Source organism: Gossypium hirsutum, chromosome A10 (genome assembly GCF_007990345.1).
Source record: "Gossypium hirsutum isolate 1008001.06 chromosome A10, Gossypium_hirsutum_v2.1, whole genome shotgun sequence".
Classification (NCBI taxonomy): Eukaryota; Viridiplantae; Streptophyta; class Magnoliopsida; order Malvales; family Malvaceae; genus Gossypium; species Gossypium hirsutum.
Genome location: NC_053433.1, coordinates 15,447,143 through 15,462,774, shown reverse-complemented (window position 1 = coordinate 15,462,774; position 15,632 = coordinate 15,447,143). Strand labels below are relative to the sequence as shown.

General features: G+C 33.8%; 1 long non-coding RNA gene across 3 annotated transcripts; it reads right to left on the bottom strand.

Moving 5' to 3' along the window:
* Positions 1-10,315: 10,315 nt before the first annotated feature.
* On the bottom strand, positions 10,316-13,355 carry LOC121208240 (uncharacterized). Of its 3 annotated transcripts, XR_005903218.1 has the most exons (3): positions 13,175-13,355; positions 12,598-12,914; positions 10,316-10,764 (listed from the first exon to the last, which is right to left on the bottom strand). It is a non-coding gene; the product is annotated as an uncharacterized lncRNA (long non-coding RNA). The 3 variants fall into 3 exon arrangements; XR_005903216.1 differs by lacking the exon at positions 12,598-12,914; XR_005903217.1 differs by lacking the exon at positions 13,175-13,355 and having other exon boundaries at positions 12,598-13,122.
* Between the last annotated feature and the right edge of the window lie 2,277 nt (positions 13,356-15,632).

Sequence of the window (15,632 nt, the reverse complement as noted above, 5' to 3'; positions counted from 1 at the left end):
TAAAATGCCCTAAATATGTGTTTTATTGATTTGAATGAATATGAGTTTGAATAAATTAAATTTGAATTAATTTAGATCAAGAACCAAAAAAAACGAAATTAGACCAGGGAAAGTCGAAGGTCGTTGAATAGTCAACTTCGTTCGTCTGAATCCGTACGAGGTAAGTCGATATACAAATAAATGTATTTTGAATTGAATTACTATTGATTATATGCTTGTGAACAATTTTTAATGATTAAATATGTTGAGAATTAGATATCCGAAAAAGAATCGACATAGTTCCGACGTCCAAAATGCCCTAGACGAACCATAGGAATAGTTAGGATACATATGTCATGACACAGGATCCGATATGTGTTATCGTGTAAGACCACGTATGGGACGTTGGCATCGATCTGTGAGTTACATGTAAGACCATGTCTGGGACATTGGCATCGTATTTGATTTCGTGTAAGACTTGTCTGGGACAGTGGCATCGATATTTGATTACATGTAAGGCCATCTATGGGACGTTGGCATTGTACGTGCTTTCCGAGCTATTCGCGTATCCTTATGATTTCGAATGGTTCAAAGGGCGTTTCGAGAAAATGATGACTATGTGAATTTGTATTTAATCTAGGTACGTTTGAATTGTATACCATGTTTGAGAATAAAAGGTAAGTATATGTACAAGTGATGATATGTGTTATAAGTATGAGAAAATATGCTATATGTGTAAATGAATTGAGAATATGTGTAATGTATATGAACTATGTGGTTTGAGATAGTATTTAGTTATAGAGTATATGTAATTTGATGATGCCTTCATGTTTTGAATAATAAGTTTATTTGTATATGGCTTACTAAGCTTTTGAAAACTTACTCTGTGTGTTTTTCTACTGTTTTATAGATATCAAAGCTACTGGGAGCTCGGGGATCGTCGAAGATCATCACCATACTATCGAACTCTGTTTTGGTACATTTTGAAAGTGTAAATAGTGGAGTATTGCATGTATAGGCTAGAGGTATTTGAATATGTTTTGTGAATTGTATATTTAGCCATGTGATGTGCCTTGGTTTTGGTTGTGTATGTGAATGAGGTTTTGGTATGAATTATGTGATGCAATAGTGCTAATGTGATGGGATTATGAATGGCCAAGAAAATTGGCCAATTTGGTAAGTTCTTGGTATGTGCTTATTTTTTAAATTTGGTAAGTTTTGGCATGAGAATGAATGGAATGAATTGAGACGATGAAATATATGTTTTGGTAAATCTTTGGCTTATGATTTAGCATGTTTTAATATGAATGATATGTATTAAATTTGGTGGTTTATGATATAGCATGAATGGTGTATGTTTGGAGTATGAATTGGCTAGAATTTGGTATAAAATATGTTTGGTTTTATGCTTCTAAAGAGGACCCTTAATGGGTGGCAATTTGGCCTTGCATATGGCCTATATTTGCCTACACGGTTGAGCATACGGGAGTATGTCTCGATCGTCTCCTTCAATGTTTCTTTTAGAAGCAAGTCAGTCTCGAGCACGGCCTAGACACACGGGCGAGTCTGGTCATCGTGTAAGGCACACAGTTTTGGCACATGGGTGTGTGTGGCCATTTCGAAGGGTACACGGGCTAGACACACAGGCGTTTGGTCAACCGTGTGACCCAAGTTAGTTTCGATCACGGCGAAGGCACACGGGTGTGTCTCCAGCCCGTGTATGAGATTATCGATGTGTATACTTGCACAATTCACACATCATATTCATACGCGACAATAATACAATAGAACGGGATAAATGGCAAGATTTTAAGATAATTGGAATTGGTTGGTTAGACTACGATGGCCATGAACGGCAAATGAAGTCAATGGTAAAGTATAAAGAATTGCCAGACAAGTCCAGTAGCGCAACATAATTTGAAACCATCAAACTTTAATTAAGTTGTAAATATTGTATATTAGTTTGGTTTTAATTTGTTAGAATTAGGAATTAGACTTATTATTTGATGTTAGAATTAGAAGGAGACAAGGTTCCGAGAGTAACTGTAACAGCCCGGTTTAGACCCTAGTCGAAATAGTAGTTTTAAGACCACAAATCTGAATAAAAAAATATTTAAATATTATTTTTCGTGCTTATTATAAATGAATTAGTATGTGTGAAAATTCTGTAAAAAAATTTGATCATTTGTGTGCTTAATTTGATAAAAGAACCTAATCACGTAAAATGTAAAAATGACTAACTATTTGTTAAAAGTGCTTAAGTGTTATGTCTTATTAAAAGTAAGTTCCTTATTATGTTATTAGGCCATTGGTATATTAAATGCACATTGTTGGACATCCATTATAAGTTTAAATGGTTGTTATAGTAAGGATAAATTGGTAAAATGGCTATTATAATGTTTATAATAAAACATAATCAAAATTAAAGCTTTATTTTCACTTGTTTTCCCGAAAACAAGAAAAGAAAAAGAAAGAACAAGAGCTTTAGGGTTCGGCTATTGATTTTGATGATTAATGTATGTGTTTTGATCCGTTTTCAATAATTTCTACGTTTTTATATCGTTGCGTTTTGCTAAGCCCATGCCTCAATTTCTGATTCTGTTGATGATTTTGGGTTATGCCATTGTTGATAATGTGAGCTTTATGAAGTTTGATGATAGCAAATGGAAGATATGTGTTAGATTACTAAGTTTTGTCTTTGAGTTTTTGATGAATTTGAGTAATTTGGGCTAAATTGTAAAAATAAGATTTTGAGGGACTAAAATGTGAAATAAATGAAATATATGGACTTATATGAATACTATGAGCATTCGGTCTAACATGGGTATATGGAAATTATGTGTATTTTGTGATTTTGAGAATTAAGGACTAAAGTGTTAAATTGTTTAAATGTGGGGGCTAATTTGTAAAATTCCTTAAATATGTGTTTTTGGATTGATTTGAATGAATGGGAGTTTGAATAAATTAAATTTGAGTTGATTTGAATGAATGTGAGTCATTGAATAGTCGACTCCGTTCATCCGAATCCGTACGAGGTAAGTCGATATACAAAATAAATGTATTTTGAATTGAATTACTATTGATTATATGCTTATGAACAATGTTGAATGATTATATGTGTTGAGAATGAAATATCCGAGAAAGAATCGACAAAGTTTCGACGTCCAAAAAGCCTCGTACGTACCATAGGAATAGTTAGGAGACGTATGTCATGACATAGGATCCGATATGTGTTATCGTGTAAGACCACGTCTGGACGTTGGCATCAATCTATGAATTACATGTAAGACCATGTCTGGGACGTTGGCATTATACGAGCTTTCCGAGCTATCCGCGTATCCTTATGATTCTAAACAGTTCAACAGGCATTCTGAGAAAATGATGACTATGTGAATTTGTATTCAATCCAGGTACGTTTGAATTGTATAACATGTTTGAGAATAAAAGGTAAGTATATTTACAAATGGTGATATGCGTTATAAGTATGAGAAAATATACTATATGAATGAATTGAGAATATGTGAAATGTATATGAACTATGTGGTTTGAGATAGTATTTAGTCATAGAGTATATGTAATTTGATGATGCCTTCATGTTTCGAATAATAAGTTTATTTGTATATGGCTTACTAAGCTTTTGAAAGCTTACTTTGTGTGTTTTTCAACTGTTTTATAGATATCGAAGCTACTGGGAGCTCAGGGATCATCGAGGATCATCACCACACTATCGAACTCTATTTTGGTACATTTTGAAAATGTAAATAATAGAGTATGACATGTATAGGCTAGAGGTATTTAAATATGTTTTGTGAGGTGTATATTTAGCCATGTGATATGGCTTGGTTTTGGTTGTGTATGTAAATGAGATTTTGGTATGAATTATGTGATGCAATAGTTCTAATATGATGGGATCATGAATGGCCAAGAAAATTGGCCAATTTGGAAAGTTCTTAGTATGTGCTTTTTTGTGAAATTTGGTAAGATTTGGCATGAGAATGAATGGAATGAATTGAGACGATGAAATATATGTTTTGGTATGTCTTTGGCTTATGATTTAACATGTTTTAGTATGGATGTTATGTATGAAATTTGGTGGTTTATGATATAGGATGAATGGTGTATGTTTGGAGTATGAATTTGCTAGAATTTGGTATAAAATATGTTTGGTTTCATGCTTGTAAGGAGGACCCTTAATGGGTGGCAATTTGGCCTTGCAAATGGCCTATATTTGCCCACACGGTTGAGCACACGGACGTATGTCTCGATCGTGTCCTTCAATGTTTCTTTTAGAAGCAAGTCAGTCTCGAGCACCGCCTAGACACACGGGCGTGTCTGGTGGCTATGTGAGGCACACAGCTTTGGCACATAGGCATGTGTAGCCATTTCGAAGGGTACACGGGCTAGACATACCGGCGTGTGATCAGCTGTATGGCCCAAGTCAATTTCGATCACGGCCAAAGCACATGAGTGTGTCTCCGGCCGTGTGGATAAATCAGTATGTATGCCTCATTTTGCCACGGCCTAGACACACGAGCGTGTCTAAAGCCGTGTGAGGCACACGGCCTGTTCACACGGGCCTGCGACCTGTACAACTTTGAAAAATGTTTAAGTTTTAAAAAATTTTGTATGGGCTCGATTTAGTCCCGACCCCTTTCTAATGCATGTTTAAGGTCTCGATGACCTATATAAGGGACTTTATGATAACGTTTGATTATAATTGTGGATGATGTATATGAATTGTGTGTAAAATGTTCTGGTTTTCTGGTAACGCCTTTAACCCTAGTCCGGCGACGGATACGGGTTAGCGGTGTTACAGTAACGGAGGAGCTAGATATTAGTTGGGTGCAAATATGAACAACCGAAGGCCTTTGACAAGCCTTAGAGAGGTCAAATCGAAGCTATGTCATCACATAACAATCTTATGGCACAACACACCCTCTTAACATTGAAATTTTAGAGATTCATTATCATGTCATGCCATATACACTTTATGACATGAGATGCAGACCTTTAAAACAAAACTAAGGCAGAAATTCACCTTATGTTGCACAATACCTCCTATATGGCGCAACATGTAGGCCATTTTTTGCAGCTTTCCGTTATTAGTTAGATGCTATCTTAAAAGATATTCCTCAAGTTTGCATGGCAAGTCAAGCCCTAAATGACCTCTATATATTGTCCTTACCAGTAGTTTCACCTTCCAAGCTGTCCCAATTAGCTAAACAACATTTCACTACCTTTTTCGTCAACATTTCGCGAATCCTCTGCCTTTCACTTGTTCTGTAGTTCGCAAACGTTGAGGAGAAACCTTTCAAATGTTGTATTAGGAGCTGATAACTTCAGGGAAATTCGTGAAATGGAGCTTAAAATTCATCTTTTAGCTATTCGATGAAAATATCATATTCAAGAGAAGGGTTTCGAGACCTTGCTTTTGGCAAACAAGGAAACAATGGAGATAATTTGGTTCCATAGATAGGAAAAGTTTTATGTCATCCCCAAAGAACGAGCCTATATACCAACATTCCAGGAATTCTATACTGCCTTAAAAAAGATTGAGACAACTCGAGAATTGGATGTACCATGGTTGTTGGTCTTTTTTCAAGGGAAAAAAATTTCCATCCCACCTCCCGAGATAGTGAGTTACTATGACACTCCTTTATTCCTATACGACTTTACGTAGATAACCGATCTAATGTATTTTTGAGAGAGAATATGGAGGAGATAATCAACTCCTAACGGATGGACAAGACAAGTGGAGACACCATCTGAGAACAAATTTCCTAACATCGTTCCCATAGGAATAGCTAACTCTGAGGGCAAAAATGTGATTACAATTCATCAGTACTCGAATCTGCCCAACCTCGGACATGCCTAACATAGATACCTTCCAAGTTACGTTATTGTACGCTATATTACAAAAGAAAAACCCCTGTGTTGGAACATGGATTTACAAGAGCATGCTTCATTACGCAAGGAAAAGTAAGGTAGAATTGCTTTTTCCATATTTAGTAACTGCTTTGTATAGACAAGTCAAGGTACTGATGGGACGATCCAAATGCTACTTGTAATCATCAAAGTATCCGATACAAGAACCTTGTGTGAAACATTTTGTAACACCTTATACCTGATCGGGTCGCCAAACCTGAGCTATGGAACACTACATTAGCCACCTAAGTGACTCTCTATTAACACCCAACCTAACCTCCATCACACCACAAGTTAAAACATAAAATATGCTTATGTTACTAACATACAACGGATTATCATATAAGTATTTTCATTACTACACTTAAACTAACTTTTAATTAGGTGGTATTCAAGTTTAAGTATATAGCATACACATCTCATCATTAGGGTTTTCTCCTAATGTAACTCGCGAAGTCTTCGCAATGTAAGACTCATTAAATATGGTAAGTTTCGCAAACTACCTCTACGTGTTTAGATACCACAAACTCAGTTTGCAGGGTTTCTCCTATTCTACATATCAAAATTTATTAAGGGTTTGTGGATAACAATTCCCCAATCATGTAGGGTTCACACCTTGTATAGCTCAACAACATTGTCACTTCGTAACAACTTTGGCGAACTCTATATAAGTTTGTCAATTTTTTATGTTTCATGCTATCGCTTATGGTGAACGCTAAGTTAGAATTTCTTTGTTTTAGTATGAATTTGAAAGTTAAGAAACATCAAATTTGACTTGGACTATATTTATATATTTAAATATTATGTGTGTTTATAAAAATTATCCAGTTCCCAAATAAAAACATAAAGAAAACTTTAAGGAAAACTTTAAGGAAAACTAAGTCCTATAATAATCAGTGAAATCAACAAATAGATATATATTTTTAAGCCTAAGAAGATTCCCACATTGCCTTTGTGTCTAGAGTTTGCTTGTACCATCTTTCCATTTTTTATACTTCTATTGGATCACTCGCCTTACCGTTACATACCATGCGATCTAACTATTTGTAGTGTTTAGAAAAAAGTGTGTGAGCTTTTGTGAACTCAGTGAATATACAGAAAAGAAAAACCACATAGTATGCACAAAACATAAGTTAAGTAAAAGCTTTGGCAAGGTCATTGAACTGGGAATGTAACATCCTAAAATAGGGCCTAATCAGAATGGTGGTTTCGAGACCACAAATCCGACATCAAAATATTTACTTTATGATTATTATGAGGCCTAGAATATGAGTATATGCATGTGTTAAAGTTTCATGAAGAAATTCTTTGAGTAAGGTGTTCAATTGGAAATTAGGGACTAAATTGAATAAATTGCAAAACTTGAATTCTAGAAGTAATTTGTATGAAATTGTTTTGGGTTATGAATTAAAAATTCTTGGGAGCAATTTTCCCAAATTCTAAGTTTTTGGACAAAAATTGGCTTGCATGGATGGAATTTTAAGGAAAAGGCTTAAGGGCATTTTGGTCATTTTGTATTTTAATGAAATAAAATGGGAAAAAAATGAACCAAAATCAGCCCATTCTCTTCCTTATCCAGCCAAAACTTCAAGGGTTTCCATAGCTAGGGTTTTTAAGCTTTCCAAGCTCAATAGTAAGTGCTCCCAAGCCCCGTTTTTTATGCTTTTTGTATTTTTGAAATCCTGGTAGCTTGCTCTCTCCATTTCTACCCATATTTCATGCTAGATTTCATGTTTAAAAATTTACCCATGCATGATTTTCTTGTATTTTGATGGATTATGGAGAAATATGAAAGATAAATATGTATTAAACATCTTTTCCTAGTTGATTTTCATGAGAAACCCTTATAGGGACTATTTTGAAAAAGATGTAAATGTGTGGTAGAAATGAGAAAATAATGGAAAATGTGAGATACCATAAGAAGGAAAAGTGTTTGGCTAGGCTTGGGTAAGATAGAAAGTGCATGTGTTTCATTATACGAGCCTAGGGTCTAAATCGTAAAAATGTGAAAGGTTAAGGGCAAAACGGTCATTTGGACTAGGGGTAGATATTAAGCTTGAAATGTATAATTTAGTGTATTAATAAGTTAATTTTGTTGTTATAGACCCCGAGGAATAAATTCTGGAGGTCAATCGAGGTAAATGCAAGGTTTCGGAATAACCTAAACACAACTCCGAAAAGAATACCAAGTAAGTTCGGATAACTTAAATTAAACCCCTAATATGCATAATTGAATGATTTATGAATGCATGATAATTGCATTTATTATTAACATGAAATGTTGTAGAAATGCATATTTGATGGTAACATGTGAAAAATGTCTCGGATGAGGTTGACAAAGGGAATTCGATGGACAAACCCTCATTGATATGTGTAAAGAGATCCTGCATGTGTTGCAGTAAGGATTTAGCCCAGACGGGTAATCCGTGATCTCAAGTATGAAAAGGATCTAACCTGAATGAGTGTTCCTTGAATGATCAAGCCTTCCGAAGAATATGTGTGCATTATGGATTTAGCCCGGACTGGTAATCCGATTAGGGTCTGAATTTAGCCTGGACTGGTAATTCAGATCCGAGCTCATTAAGGGTGTTTTTCGTTATAAGAGATTTAGCCTGGACTGGTAATCCTGCCATGAGATGTGAGGTTCACGGGAGTGCATATATGTGAAATGATCATTCGTAAGAATTGACGGATAATAGGTATTCCATCGAGATTTCCTAGAAACTTAACGGGATTAACATGATGTATGTCAATAAGATGATGAATGATGAGCTCATCTACATAAATTACATGATGCTTTGTTATGTAACTAACTCATTGATTGAGTGCATGTGATAGGGAATAGTTTCATAATTGATGATACCATGATTTAAATATGGATGTATGCTAATTACTCGGTAAGTTAACTTTCTGATTATTCGAGCTTACTAAGCATGTAAATGCTTACCCCTCTCTTTTTCCCTGTCTCATAGAGCTCGAGGACTCGAAAGGATTGGGAGACGATTGGAGAGTCAACACACTATCAACTAGACAAGCTTTGGTATAAAGACTTTGTTTGTTTTGTTCAATGGCATGTATAGTATTTTTCAGTATTTTGTTATATGTGTCATTTGATTTGCCAAATGAAGGCAAGTAAAAATATGTTTATTTCTTTGTATATGGCCACAAAAATTGGCTTAATTGAAGTAGGCTATGACCTACGAATTTATACATGGTTTTATTTACAAGTGATGGGTCGTTACCAATTGGGAATGAGTCACATGAACGAGCCAATTTCGAATGAATTAAAGTGACATGGGAACCCATAAACACCAAATGGGAAATAACCTATCATGTATGAAACCAATGATATGAGGTTTTCATACATCTAATTTAATTAAGGTTATTTATAAGTGTATAATTGTGTTTTACTTTGAATTTGGTAACCACTAAACACAAGTAGTAGAAAGGGGTGACTAAAGGCATGGAAAATAGCCTATTAGAGTCCACATGGTTAGACACACGGGCGTGTGTCTAGGCCGTGTGTGACACACGGTTCCCTCCCATGGGCGTGTGCTATGGCTGTGTGTCCCCTGCACTTAAAATTTTAGTTCAAAGTTGTACACGGGTAGGCCACACGGGCGTGCACCATGCCCGTGTTAAAAAGACAGTGTCGTCCACGGGCAGGCAGCACGGGTGTGTGCCATGACCGTGTTGATAAGTCAGTGTTGCCCACGGGTGAAGGGCATGGGTGTGCCCTAAGTCACACAGGCGTGTAAGTCCACACGGCCCACCTACACGGGCGTGTGACACTTTATGATAAGGAAAAAATTTTCCTAAAGAGCCCAAGGTTTATCAAACTTACCCGAATTTGTCCCGCATTGCCTTTGGGTATGTTATAGGCCTATATAAGGGACGAGTTGTTCATGGACGAAAAGCTTAAAATTTGAGTAAAACTTAGTGACCCAATTTGGTACGTTTCAAAATGTAAAGTCTTAGTAATGCCTCGAACCTTATCCCGGCATCGGGTACAGGTGAGAGGTGTTACAAGGAACTAGGTTCGCCATACTTACGCGGAATTCAGTTCGCAGTTGCTTATTGTCAGTTAGCTTTAAAACTGTAAAACATAATATTTCAGAAAACACAATCTTATTCACATGTACTTTTTTATTGGATAAGCAAATCTCCTTATCACTACTTACTTTGACTCAAAGAGACTTAACATGTCTCATAAGTGTAGCATAAAGCCAACCACTCTCCAAACACACCAACATATCCCATTGGATGGAGCTTAGCTCGACATTCCCTTATCTCTTCAACCTGTCCCAAGGCTTCTCGCCCAAATCACAAAACATAATGGTGAGTACTCACAATCAAACACAAGATTATTCTAATATCCATACTAATGTTAATTGGCTAGAGAAACAAAATATAAGTTAAAGAATAAAATATAAATAAAAAAATTGCTCATTGATAATTAATTGAGGTGCGGTGCCAAAGCAATCCCTCGCTCACAATCATCTTCACATCGGAACAGGAAGAATCCTAACTAGACGAACATAAATGAATTACAAAGAAAAATAAAAATATTTAATTATCTAGCTATCAACAACCGACCTAATGAGATTATAATAGTGTATATATAGGCAAAGCCTAGGGCAAAATAAAGGTTGAATAACCAAATTACAGGTTTCAATTCTGATCATATGGCCACTGACATCATCTTTTCAGCGACGCTTATGTCACGGCACCAAGATCCCCACGTTGTGACGTTAACTCTGTTTTCAGCCCTCGATGCTTCGAAATTCAGTGTCGCGATGCTGGATGTTGATGTTGCAACATGACCATCATTCCTTCCATACTTAAGCCAAAATCGATGCCCTACACATTCAAATAACCCATTAGTCATATCCGAGGCTCGAGTTAGCCTTACTAGTTGTCAAAACACTAAAAACTGCATAAAAACACTTATTTTACTAAAATTAAACCTAAGAAAATAAAAACCGAAATTGAAATAAAAATATATAAAAACACTAGAAAACAAACTTGTTAAGTGCCAGAAAGACCTTAATTTGCCACAACGAATTGTGGCAAATCACTCAACTTTCTAAAACGCACTAGAAAGCACTCAATTGCTAGGCCCAAAGGCAATATATCTCATCCCTATCAACATGTCGCTCGTATCCTAACTTTTTCACTAAATTTACTAGGGCTCATTTAGTTCAGAAGTAACTTATTTCAGATAAGGCCATTTACGCATTTATAAGTATATTATTTAGATAGAGATACAAGTAAAGTTAACGGAGTTCAAAGATTGTTCAGGCCATTCTTGTCTAAACAAAGGTATTGGAAAATTTTCACAAAAATCATCTTATGCCTCAATTTCACATTCATGGTTCTCACTATGTTTTTTAAAGGATCATTTATAACCATTTCTTTCATTCACCAACATTTTCAAGGCAAAAATTCGAGAAGAGTCTTTATGGCCTCACATTAAACTAAACTTCCATTTATAAGTGATACATTGTCACATACCAAAGCCACTTAATGAACAATTCAATTATGGCAACTTATTAAACTTTGAAATAGCCAAGGTGCCAGTATACACATTTTTAGTTCACATTTAATAATGTGTCAACTCTATCGACAACTTGCAAGGTTGGAAATAAATTACTAAATTTTACCATAAAGTCATATTTTCAATTTTTCATTAATAATATTATATTTCACCAAATTTTCACATATATATATATTCTAAATCACTTTTAAAAATCGCTCATGGTAACTAAATTCTCATACCCAATTATTAGTTAATTATGGTATTTTATACCCACGACTTGTTAAGCCATAACCTTCCAAGTCACTTAATTTTACATAATTTACACACATACATCACAATATCATCTCCATGTACTCTCAACCATTTATTGAATTTCCTAAACATAATAGTTTATGATAAGTATGAGCATCATGAATCCAAAGTCTCAAATGTAAGCTAAGTGATAAATAGCTAACAAAAAAAAAACAGTTGTAAAAAAAGAAGCAAGCAAATCTCACCTTAATGACGGTGGCTGGAGACAACAGTTGACGATAACAAAGTTTGAAACTTAAGAAAATAGAAGTGGGGTAGGCGACAGCACAAAGCAATCAACAAAGTTTTTAGTTTTGTTTAGGTATATTGTTTGACGTTTAAGGCTACCTTAACGTTTTTTTGTGAACTTCAGTTTGTATTCATTTGTTTTATCTTGGGCTGGTTGGGTTACGTAATTTTTTAAGGGATTTGTACTAGTTTCAGGTTTCTTTCGATCCAATCTAAACTAATCTCCAATATCTCTTTCTAAATGTAGTTTGGATATCAAGGATGGGCTATCGAGTATCTCAACCAATGAAGGAAACCATAACCCAAACATAGTTGTTACCAAAATTTACCAATCCAAAAATGATAGTTTTTTTTTAGTCCCCACTGATGCTCCTAGTTGGCATTGGTCTAGACAATCTTTGGAAAATGCATCGGTAGAACTGAATAAATAATTAACAAAGACCGAAACAATCAAAGAGAAAAATAAATTAATTAACTAAGAAATAATATCTATCAATGTTCTGAGAAAATAAAGTTTAGTTCATATTGAGTTAAGAACATAACACAATAAGAGATTTACAACAAACTTGTATCAATAAAAAGTAAAGGAAAATAATCAGAGAGAAAATAGTTACAAGAGTTTATGCTGAGTACTCTAGCTCTCTTCTTCTTATCATCTTTGCAGGCTTGAAGTTGTCCTTAGTGTGTGTGAGAGTTGTTCCTTAGCCTCTAAGTTGAGTTTCCCCTATTTACCTCTTTTTCATCTTAAATATCAGCACCCTTGTTTTTAAGGTTTTAATTGCGCCACTCCACCTCATGCAAAAATTGCAGTGGGGGCAAATTGCTTGCTATCAAAATTTCAGAATTTAAGAGCATACTCTACTGCACTAAATTAAATCCAGTGGAGCAGAAGACTTCATCACTTTTTACTATATGCTCCAAGTCTTCCATTCTTTATCCATACAATATAGAAAGGGAAAATAACAAGTAAACTTGAACTAACTTAAAAAAATGATAAAAACAAACAAAATTTAAATAAAATATCATTAATTCGAAAAGCTATAATATGATATAAAAATTAATCTAAATGCTAAAATTATCTTCAAAATTATTATGAAAACTATATTAAGATAATTTTAAATATGAGAGTTATCAACAGTAAAAAAAAGAGTAGTTGTTAAAAAAAAAAAAGGAGAAGCAATCAGATCTCACCTTAATGGCGGTGACCGGAGACAGCAACCAACAATAGCAAAGTTTGAGACTTAAGAAAAGAGAAGTGGGGTAGACGGCTACACGGAACAATCAGCAAAGCTTTTAGTTTGGTTTAGGTATATTGCCCAACTTTTAAGGCTACCTTAACTTTTTTTTTTTTTAACTTCAGTTTTTTATTCGTTAGTTTTATTTTGGGCTCGGAAGGGTTAAATAATAGTTAAGAGATTTGTGCCAATTATAGTGTTGCATTTTGTTTTCGATTTGAGCCAAGAAATTTGGCCCAAGAATATAAAAATGGTTGTATTGGTTTTTTATTAGCTCATCCGATTCGTAGTTTAACTGAGATTTAAATTGGTCTACGATTAAATTGATTTTTCCTTTTACTCCAAATTAGTACAGTCGGCTCCTAATTTGATATTTTTGGTTCGATTTAATTTTAATTATTATTTTTTGAATACGTATTAAATATTTAAAATAAAACTATATTATATATTTAAAATTTGATTTTTTTTATTCTATAAATCCACACAACAAATAATTAATCCAACTCGAAACATGGATAAAAAAATCATACTAAAATACTGGGAAAAGAAAGTTTGAAGTTACACAAAATAGCAAAATGGAACTTGGAAAAAGAAGGGTGATTAGCATGGATATTTAAAGACTCAAAAATTGACAACATTGAATTGTATGTATTGTATGCGACATATATAACATATTTGTCAAACAGTTTTTGGTGGCTCAATTTGGACGCTCTGCTCTGTTTGTTTCAGCGACATATATAACATATTTGTCAAACAGTTTTTGGTGGCTCAATTTGGACGCTCTGCTCTGTTTGTTTCAGAATCTTGGATCTGCTGCTAAACATTCATCCCACACCCCTTCTCTTACTTCATCATCATGCCTTCTAATTCAAATAATTCTCTTTTTCCTATGTTTTCTATTATATGATAAATTAAATTTTCTATGTTATGTAAATTTTAAGATAATCATATATATTTCAATTGATATGGTTTACAGTAATTAAAGGAACGTAAATTCGAGATGTATTTTTTTAAAAAAAAAGTCGCTTTTTTAACCTAAGATTTTATAAAAATAATAATAATAATAATTTTATGTGTATTGTTTTAATTTTTCTCCCAAGGACCCCACCCATTGCATAAAATACAATTATTAGGACCACGTGACAACCTTCTAGACTTTTATAATGTTTGACTTTCTTGAATTTTTATCTATTAAACTCTGCCACTGCCACATTGTTGTACTATTTTCCGGATATTTTTGTGTGTTTGCAAACGAGATCCATGCTCCTTATTTTCGTTTTCTGGGTTTCTTTTTTCTTATTTCATATCTCTATATCTTTTAATAATTTAATTTATATTATATAAATTTTAATATATTTTTATGATTGTATTATATTTTAAATTAGGTCTAGCATTTTTTAAAATTAATTACAAACATGCTACAATGCCCAAATTTTTAGCATGTTTTTCAAATGTTGAAACTTGGAGGGGGTGTCAGGTAAAATTTGGGATTTTAGAAATTGGTATTCTCTAACTAAGCTTCATAGCTATTAATAAATTCAAAAACAAAACAAAAAACGGAAAAATATATATGATTTGATGTGAATTATTATGAACACAATGAACCAATTGGAGGAAGACGAGTTGAATTGAAGTTGGTGAAGGAGATGCCTTTGCTTGGCTGTTCCTCATTTTCATATCAAATCCAACCAAAAATCTTTTCATTGTCATGGAAAAGCCAGCTCATGCCCATCAACAAATTTTTTTTTTTCAAATTCTCAAGTACTTTTGTCTCTGGTCCCTTTTTATATATATATATAAAAACACACAACACAGTGTTTTTTTTCCCAAAGGATGTCGCATTTGATTACGAAGAAAAATGTTATACATATTAAATTTTGAATATAGAATCTTACTAAAAATATTGTATGGATAAATTAGATTAAAGTCATACTAAAAAAGTATAAAACCGGTGATTATTTTTAAATTATAATTTACAATTATATCAGCTGCTATAAGTAGAATTGATTCGCTATAAATATGGATTAAACCCTTACCTAATGAGCAAATGTCTCATTCAAATAACCCAAAACCAGAGAAAATTACAATTAAAGAAATCAATTAAAAGAAAATTAAAAATTAAAAATATTTCATTTTTTTGAAGGAATAAAAAATTATTTCTTTTAATTGGTTTCTTTGATATAATATAAGATTATTATTGTTTTCATTAACTTTGGTGTAGATGGAGCAGCTTTTTAAGTCATCTGGATTCTGGATGTGTGGATGATGAAAAATAAAAGCAGAAGGGAACCATCAATTAAAAGAAATATATTCTTTTGAGCAGTCCATAAAATTCTGATTTGGAGAATATATTTTGGACAATCCCTGCTGTCGTTGCTTGGAAAATAAGTGTATGTATACTAGTATATGATTAT